The sequence below is a fragment of the Leiobunum rupestre genome, chromosome 5 (assembly GCF_980474605.1).
Source record: "Leiobunum rupestre chromosome 5, qqLeiRupe1.1.hap1, whole genome shotgun sequence".
In the NCBI taxonomy this organism is placed as follows: domain Eukaryota; kingdom Metazoa; phylum Arthropoda; class Arachnida; order Opiliones; family Sclerosomatidae; genus Leiobunum; species Leiobunum rupestre.
In genome coordinates this window covers 60,917,009-60,926,629 of record NC_143388.1, presented here as the reverse complement: position 1 = coordinate 60,926,629, position 9,621 = coordinate 60,917,009, and positions in this window count along the sequence as shown.

Genomic DNA, 9,621 nt, shown 5'->3' with positions numbered 1-9,621 from the left:
GGCCTTTTAGTAGATAAATGAAATCCGAGTTACGCTTTTATTTTGCAAACCAGCTTCTGTTCGCTTGGAATTTTTAATTATATATTACATATTGAATTTGTATTATGATAATTTGTAAGCTTTGTTTATCACGATATTTATCTCAACCTGTAAACAAATATTATCAGATAATTAATTTAATTTCCATTCTTCTTAAAGTGTTGGTTGCACGAAAAATCGATAGTAATAAAAACGAATGAATGCGGCCTTGTTTTGAAGCCCAGGACGTTCTCTTTCCAAAAATGTCCTTGTCGAAACAAATTTCCAAGCCTAAGTGTATTAACTTTGAGTCCGAAACTGACCTTTTTCGCTCCCCAAAATCCTGAAATTTTCGGCGAATTTTCTCCTCCGTAGCACGAGCAATTTGGGGCAAATCAAAGCTGTAGTTTTATTCCTAAAATAGAAGGAACTGAAGTGGAGGGATTATGTTTACTTGTAGAAGTTTTCAAACCAGAGGTTTTTAATCATAATATTAGGCTTATTATCGAAATAAAAAATATTTTTTTACGCGCGCGCCCCGACGTTTTAAGAAGAATTTACAAGGAGCCTTCGGTTTCATATCGTTTTTCTACTACGTAGGCTTGTGTATGCATATTTCAATTACTACCGCGTAGGACTTTTTCCTGGGTGTTAAATCAACCTGCTTTTAATCCCAGATGTAAAGAAATGTATTACAGACAATTAGCCAATGATACGCTTCGCATTTTCTGACGTCATGGGTGCCGAGAAGTCTGGAAATTCGCCGAAAAACTCGATTTCCAACATTCCGACTTCTTTTTATAATAATTCAAAGACCACTTAACCGATTTTGATGAAATTTTCTGTACTTGCTATAAAATGTTTGCTCTTTCTAATGAACCATTAATTAGCCATAGATAAAATTTCGTGCAACCAACACTTTAATAGTGTCAACCATATGATGAAATTAAAAACTATTGTTGTAGTCAGGAATCCATACCTCTAATTGGAATGCTTATCGCGGCAGATTTTCATCTCGATGTGGCTGACGGTTTTTTGACGTCACTATGTTAACTTAAAAAACAACAACGTGAGAGGGGAGCGCGCGCAGAGGGGATTTTTTCTCTCGTAGGCGGGGCCAAAGCCGTCAGAGTGATCTTACCATACGCGATACGGCAGGATAAGCATTCCAAGTAGAGGTATGGATTCCTAATAATATTTTTATTGAAAAATTCTACTGTAGGAAAAATACACAATCCAGTACTAAAAGACTTTATCGCTTGTCAAACTTATCGTACTTCTAAAAGCACAATAATGAACTTTTTCCACTAGTTATAAGACTGTGTACCCGTTTTTGGTGTAGTTTTTGAACATGCCCCTGAAATTTTGACATACTTATACGTAACATCCTGTATGACATAAACTCCATTCAAACGACATTGTGATTGGTACACTTTTAAAAAAATAGCATTATAAAAGTTTAAAATAAACATTAGAACTAAAATCAAATTGGATTAAAATACCAAAAAATTTGATTGCAATATCACGTTTTTAATTTTAGCAAAATTAAAAAAAACGTTAATTGGAAAAATATTTAATTTGAAATTACGTTTGGCGATTAATTATTAAATACCCCTAACAATTATTCAGCTAACTACCTAATTTAAGAGCTGTATCTTCCATAAGGCAAACTGACTAGGGCCTATTAAGAAGTATTTTAAAAAATACCTTAGGTTTACAGACATTTAAATATTAATTTAATTTGGCACAAAGGTTTAATTATATTAATGGCTCTAAGGAGGTTAATTTAAATGTACATATAAAAAGGCCGCTATATATAGGCTGAAAAGAAAAATTTTAATACTATTACTAACATCATAAGTAACATAATAACAATAAGTATGACAATTAACGAGATATACAACCAAACCGATTTTCATAGTTATTGCGTAATCAAGATGTTTTCTCAGAACAAGCCCTCTAGTGTCTAAAATACGCGAGACTTTCGCTAAGCCGAAATATCTGGTTTCCGATAAGTAGGCGGAATATTAGGCTAAAATAATAAAAATTAAAAAAGTTTTTCTCGGCGCCACGAGCTCATGTTTTTTTATCACGCGTGATTTGCACGTGGGCTAAAAAACAAAGCCAAAGCCCCTCGCGACTCCAGAACGTGCTCTCCGATATTCGGCCTAGATTTTTATCAAAAAGTAATCATCCCAAACGGTAAGTCGCGAGTCCAAGTCACAGCTTGAAGAGAGTATCAGTACCGAAAAAAGGTTCGGTTAGAAAATTAGCATTAAAGCCATAGGAAGTGTCAAACTTATTGTATTATGTTACTTATGCTAACATGTTTATACATTAATGTTGTAAATTGATTGAAACTTTTATTAAATTTTTGTTAAACATATTAATGTTACCAAAAAAATAAAAGGATCCAGAATGTTTCCTCTGGGATCTCACTCACGACGTAAGAAGTATTCTGTCCCTTCTTGGCTGCAGTGAACGACACAGGGTTAAGTATATTTCACCTTTTCTCTCAACGAAACTGACCTTTTTCCGATAATTCTTTTATATTTAAGTCAATATCAAAACATATTGGTAATTAGCTTTTAAGTAATTAGGGTTATGTCGTAGAAATGATTTTTGTAGATATTTCGAATATTTTGCGCTCTATGTGGGCGAAATTTTGGGTAGGGCGTTTCGAAATGGTCTATCTTTAATACTTAAATGGACATGACTTTGGTCATCGTTACGATTCCGAGGGTGTGTCCTTATGGTCCGGCAATCGGCGAAAGAACGGTTTCGAATGTTAATCCGAAATAATTGGGTCCGAAACTTAACGAAGCGTGCGAGAGCCACTTTTCTTCGCCAAGGCTTAACCTTTCGAAATTAATTACTGGTGCTATATTTAGGTGGTCAACTGTAACGATATTTAATATCATTGTAAGGGTGACCACAAAAAAATCCAAATCTTCAGCGGTATAATAGGAAATTTGTACAAGATTTTTGGAAAATAAAGAAAATTTAAGAAAATAAAACTGCTTGGGAAAATAAAGGAAAATAATTTATTTTGGAAAAATGAAGAATACTTGGGAAAATAAAGGAAAACAATATTTTTTTTTTAAATAAAGAATATTTTGAAAAATAAAGGAAAAAGAAGAATGCTTGGGAAAATGAAAGTAAAGAATATTTGGGATAATAAAGAAAATAAAAAATATTTGAGAAAATAAAGGAAAATAAAAAGTATTCTGGAAAATAAAGGGAAAATAAAGGAAAACCAAAAAAGTTTGGAAAAATAAAGAATATTTGCGAAAGTAAAGGAAAATAAAGAATATTTGGGAAAATAAAGGAAAATGAAGCATATTTGGGGAAAATAAAGGAAAATGAAAATATTTGGGAAAATAAAGGAAAATGAAAATATTTGGGAAAATAAAGGAAAATGATTAATATTTGGGGAAAATAAATAATATTTGGGAAAATAAAGGAAAATTGACTGAACGAGGCTAACAAGTGACGAATACGGTAAATCTGAAGAGGCGAAAACTGGTGTGATTTATTTCGAAATGTTTTAATTGCCATCTATATCAACGGGTTAAGTACAAAAAATTCTAAAAAAATAGGAAAATATAGGCAAATAGCGTAATATGGAAAAAATTAACAAATATAGGTGTGATCACCCTGTATTTCATAAGAAAAAATACAGCATTAAAATTTAAGTAACAGACAAATATTTAATAGAAAATATTATCCAAAATGGCGGCCTAATATACAGGAGCAGGTAACGTCAGTTGAACACTCTATACTTTGGTCTAGAACACGTCACAGTCAATAAACATCACCAAAGATCCAATAATTTGTATGAGATCCTTTTAAGCAGGGCACGCCGTTTTTCTTTTCATTTTGAAAAAAAATGTCAGCAAGCTGACGTCATTCATTGACGTAATGGGCTTAGATTGAAGGTCCGACCTCTTATTCGCCGAATCACAGGCGCCTTAACCCCCCCCTTCCCTCAACTACTTTTTATTATTATATTTTATATCTGAAAGTTCTGACATATAGGATTTTCTCTTTCCCCCACAGTTCGATCCTAACAGCACCTGACAGTGAAGGTAAATGGAAGGACGAAGGTAAAGACTGCTTCGATTTGAGTTCGACAAAGATATTCCACCTCAAACTACCGTTATTCTCTCAAAAGGGATTTCTAAAAAGACGAATCCGAATAAAAAGTAACAAGAACGCCAAACCAGGCCTAAACAAAAGTTTCTCCTTTTACATATTTTTACCTCTCCGAGGGGACTTTGTACCCTAGGAGGGGTTATACAACCACCGTGTCTGTCTGTCTGTCTGTGGGTCTGTCTGTCAGGCCTGCGAACGCGTTCGCATTTTCGAGGCAAAGGGTAATCACTGCGTACGCAGTTTCTTAGAATCAGGGAAAAGGCGCCCTCTTTTTGTCATTGGGTGTAGTATAATTTTTTAATCGGCCGGGATTCGAACCCGAGCCCTCTTGAACGACAGGTGAGCGTTCTACCGCTTCACTGAAAATTAAAAACTCTTCCGAGGATAGGTATATTTTGGCTTGCCAACTTGTTGGTTGTTACATTTGTATGTAATCACGCTTACAAAGTAGACGATTGCGAATGTTTCACCGCGAAACGTCAGAACTAAAAGGTGCTGGTCAAAAATGTTTATCCCGCACGCTTTTGATCGAGATGGTCTCAAAAAGAGCCTGCAATGCTTATCTCTTTGAAATCTCCCGTCGATAGTAACTGCCCCTATAAGTTGGTTTTCGGAAGCGCTGGATAGGCGCCCTTGATACTGCTTAAAATGGCACCGCGTCAGTCAATAAGCAAAACCACACTACCGTTGCTTCAAAACACATTACAGTTAGTCATTGTACTTCAACAGGGTCGGAGGTCATTGCACCCGAAATATTAAGGGGTCAATATGTCAACATTATTTCCATTAGTGCTCTATGCCCTTGTGTAAAGACGGAGGTGAGAGATAAAGGTCAAAGGACCCTTTATTATCGTTTATAAATAATAACATTGATTTTTTTAACCTCTGATTCCCCATGAATCCATAAAAGTTTAAAGGGGAACGGTCAAGCTTTAACCAGTTAGATAGCCCTATATCCCATTAAAAACTAAAAATTATGGCGAAAACCGCATCAAAAAATATTGAGTGGTTAATTTCGGGAAATCGAAAAGCGCGCGTCCGCCGCGACACCTGGTGAGAAGTCGGTGAGACAGAAAAACAACGTAAAAGCGCGCGCTGCTGAAGACGCGAAAAAATTGTTTTGCACGCGCGGCGCGTTCCAGTTATAAGAGACTTAAGCCTAAATTGCGCGATTTTAAAAGTTAGGATAGTTCGCAAATCGCTCATACGGGGTTAGGGGCGCTGGCGGCAGCCCCTAAGATGGCGGCGAAAATTCAAACCCAAACACCTGGCGTTATTCTTCGTTTCAACTTTTTGGGCCAAAAGCTATTTTTTCAAGACAAAAAAGCTACGTGTTAGTATTTTGAACGTTTTGTTAATCTTTTGATACGGAAATAAGGCCATATTTGGAGAAGCTTGGCCGTTCCCCTTTAAATGGATAAATCCATGGATTTCTGAATTAAATATTTAACGCGAAATATTTATATTTTATTATTTTTTTTTAATATGTGGTATGAATTAAATATTTATATTTGACGCCGACGTGTTCTGCTGTTGGCCTACCAGGGTATTTGTTTGGGAGGAAAGTAAATTTAAAGGATGACTGGCAGAAGAAAGCCTAGGACTTAATTAAATTTTATATTTTAGTTTGCTCAGATTTTCTTTGTATTTTTTATTTCTTAGGAACCTATTTTGGCTGGCTATTTTTATTTATCCTTTGAAATACATTGCGTGATTTAAATCAATGCTTTTTTCAAAACAATCACTCGATTTAAATCTTGATTTAAATCCTGATTCAAATAAATTTGATTTGAATCGACTCACTATTACCGTTAACATCTACCAGTTTTTATGAAAAGGGGAAACCGAAGAACTCGAGGTAAAACCCCTTAACCAGTAGGGATAAAACTTGCAAAATCGACAAAGAAGGAGTTGATCCTAGTTTTCACCCAGCACCATAAGCTGGGATCGAACCCGGCTCCTCTTGTGAGACAGAAGTGGTAACAGAATATGCAAAAAAATTAAACTAATTTTTTTTTACTATTAACAGAGAGACACGCATGGATTTTTCAAAAATATTATTTAATGAATAATTGGGGTGTAAAGAGCCCACAATTTTACCGAAAACCACTGAGCTTTCGGTAAAATTGTGGGCTCTTTACACCCCAATTATTGATTAAATAATATTTTTGAAAAATCCATGCGTGTCTCTCTGTTAATAGTAAAAAAATTTAGTTAAACAATTTCCATATTTAATATTTATAAAAAAAAAATAAGTTAATATAGGAAAAAAATTTAAATATTGAATTTTATAGGACTATTACAGAATTATTTGAAAAATAAAAAATAAAATGATAATATAGCTAGGAACTCTGTAACGATGACTTTAGAGGTCACGGAATCCATCTTCCATCAGCGTAATAATTAACAGCCATTAACGAAGGTCCCTCGGCCCAAAGCCGGGTGATCAGGTCACAGACCTCATCCACACGAGTACACTCAAAAAATTAACGTAGCTCCCCAAACAGCCTGCTAAACTGATGTCAGTAACTATACGCTTGTGTTTACAGTTTCGACAAGGGAGACATCACGTGGCCATTTTTCCAGCAGGACTAATTAGCCTTCTTAATAAAAGCGGAATTCCCCTGGGTTTCATTTTAAAATTGGGCCCTAAAAAGCCGCTTTTGGAACATGACGCTTTTTGTCGTATTAGCGTCGCGGCGTGGCTAGCGCGTCCCTTGTGGACCACCCTCGTTTCCGGATTAAAGAAATTAAGTCGTCTTTAACGCACGAGAAAAAATACGGGATGCCCTCGAGTGTATTAAAGACTATCTGCTTTGCGTTATAATAGTGCGCGGTTTTTGGTTCTAAAGTAGACTAGCGCTGACTGGTGTGAGACTCTTGAAACCGCTATTGTCCCCGCCGTCTACGCCGCCGTTAGCATCCAATTAAAAAAAACCCTACCGCCATCGCAGGGACCGTATTTAAAAACCTCTGCCGCCATCGCGTTGTGGTGGGAAAACTCCTTCCACCATTGCGTTGTGGTAGTAAAACCTCTGCCACCCTTCGTTGTGGTAGGAAAAACCATGCCGCCATTGCGTTGTTTTAGAAAAACCCCTGCCGCCATCACGTTGTGGTAGGAAAACCCCTGCCGCCATCGCGTTGTGGTATAAAAGCCCCTGCCGCCATCACGTTGTGGTAGAAAAACCCTGCCACCATCCCGTTGTGGTAGAAATCCCCTGCAGCCATTAATGGCGTTGTGGTAGAAAAATCCCTGCCGCCACGCGTTGTGGGAGAAAAACTTTGGCCGCCATCGCGTAATTGTGATAGAAAAACCCCTACCACTTCACGCCGTTCGCAGTGACGGTATTTAAAATACCGGTAACAGCACGCGGTGGTAGAAAACCCCTAACCCCGCACGCCGTTCACCGTGACAGTATTTAAAATCCCAGAAACGTCGCGTAGTGGTGGTAGTTTTCTACCACCTCGTACTGGGATTTTAAATATTGAAGACGAACCGATCGGATCCCACAGGCGCAGTAGACGGTGCAATAAGGTATCACGTTTTCTGCATGAAGGGGAATATTTGTAAATTATTCTCTACGAACCTTCGAAAAAATCCCAAACGTTAGAAAGAGGAAATCAACGTAACAGCACGAAATTTGTAAATCCAACAATTCTAAATCTACGCCTGTTTGTAAAAAATTGCCAAATGTAGCTATATAGTCTTCGGGTAAGCTCGTGTGAAACTGTTATTTATGTCCCAGCTTGGCCGTCTTGTTTTTCTTCTTTTTATAGTTGTTTAAAATAACAATCCTGTGGTAATTATCCCAAATTCCCAAGTTCATCACAGCCGTGCAAAGCACAAAAGCATTAACGACCAAATTTTCGATTTACAGATTTTGGTTTTATTTCACATTATTTTATACGTTAAATTCAATTTTGAACTAATTTTCGAATTTAAAATTTTTGTTCTTAGAGAAATGACTTGTTGCAAAACGCATTATTTTATGTTTTTGCATTATTTTCAAACCAAAAACGCATAAATGTGTTTATTTTCTTTAAAATTAAAATCAAGACGCATTTTTTTCGCGTTTTAAGACATAAATAGTCCAACAAATACGTGGCGAAAAGCATTTTATAATGATATTTCTGAAATATCGTTTGGCCTGTAAATTGTTTAGTACCAGAATATAATTTGAGTTGAAAAATCCAAGTCTACTATATAAACTTGAAAGAAGTAAGTTGGGGTATCTTAAGGCAAAGAAAGTTTGAATTTCGCGGGTTTTCCGAATATTTTGGTTTTGGTCGTTAATACTTTTGTGCTTTGCACGGCAGTACTAATAAAACATTTTCTCTTGCTTTTGCGCAAAGGTCGGTTGTCAGGTGCTACTTAAAGCTAAATCTTTCAGTTTTACACCATTCTCTAACATTTATTGAGAAATCAACAACCAGTAACTCTTAAAAAGCTCAGCGCTGAGCTCAACGGTCGGCGGTTTTTTACTGAACAGGTTTTTTGACTTCCGGTTCTGACGTCACGTTACCCGTCCGTTGAGAAATCAGCTGTCGAGCAGGTTTTTCCGTTGCTCAACGGTCACGTGACATCGCAGCAGGGAGGAAGGCTAGCTACAGACGTCACCACAGACGAAATTTTAGCAACGATGTCAACGAAAATAATTTTTCAGATAATTCGTTGAGAGCAACAAACACAGTGCAACCCACACAAGGAGAACGCAACCCGTCAAAAGTCGTGGATTTTCTCGCGTACATTTTTCATTGGCTAAACGCTTTAGCGCCTGCTGCCGTCGAAAGGGGAAAATTCGGAAATTGTCTTTCCACCCCCCCCCCCCTCCCAAGCCCGTAAAACGTTCAGCGTAAAGGCTCGTGACGCTCGTCCAATGAAATTCGTACACAACCCTTCGTTAGCGTGTTTAAAGGCTAGCTGCGTTCTCCTTGTGTTTGTTGCTCGTAGGTAACGTTCATAGAGTAAGTCAAATGTTTAATATTCGCTATCCTGGCAGAAAACTAGGAGTACCTCAGCAACAAACCACAAAGAAAATGTCCAAACAAAATGATCAAATGGAAAATATATTCCCTTTAATCGAGCAACAGAGCCGTATCAACGACTTAAATATTCCAATATTACTGATTTGGTCCTTATTGAAAGGCAAAATTAAATAAGAATTTCTTCATTTTAATGTTACATTTTTAAACATTTTTCCTGGTCACAATAGGCGCTTAAAAAAACCCCTCTCTGACTGTCTTGCCCCCCTGTTGATAAACTGCCAAAGCATAGACGAAATTTTAGAACAAACTACTCGATATTGGCTTGGTTTAAATTATATTTACATAAATTAATTTAAATCAGTGATCTCTCCAAAAGCTCCTTATTCAAACATCCACTACCTAACAGCTTTTCAAATCCCTACTACCATAAGAGTATAATATTCCTACATAAGTGTGACACTT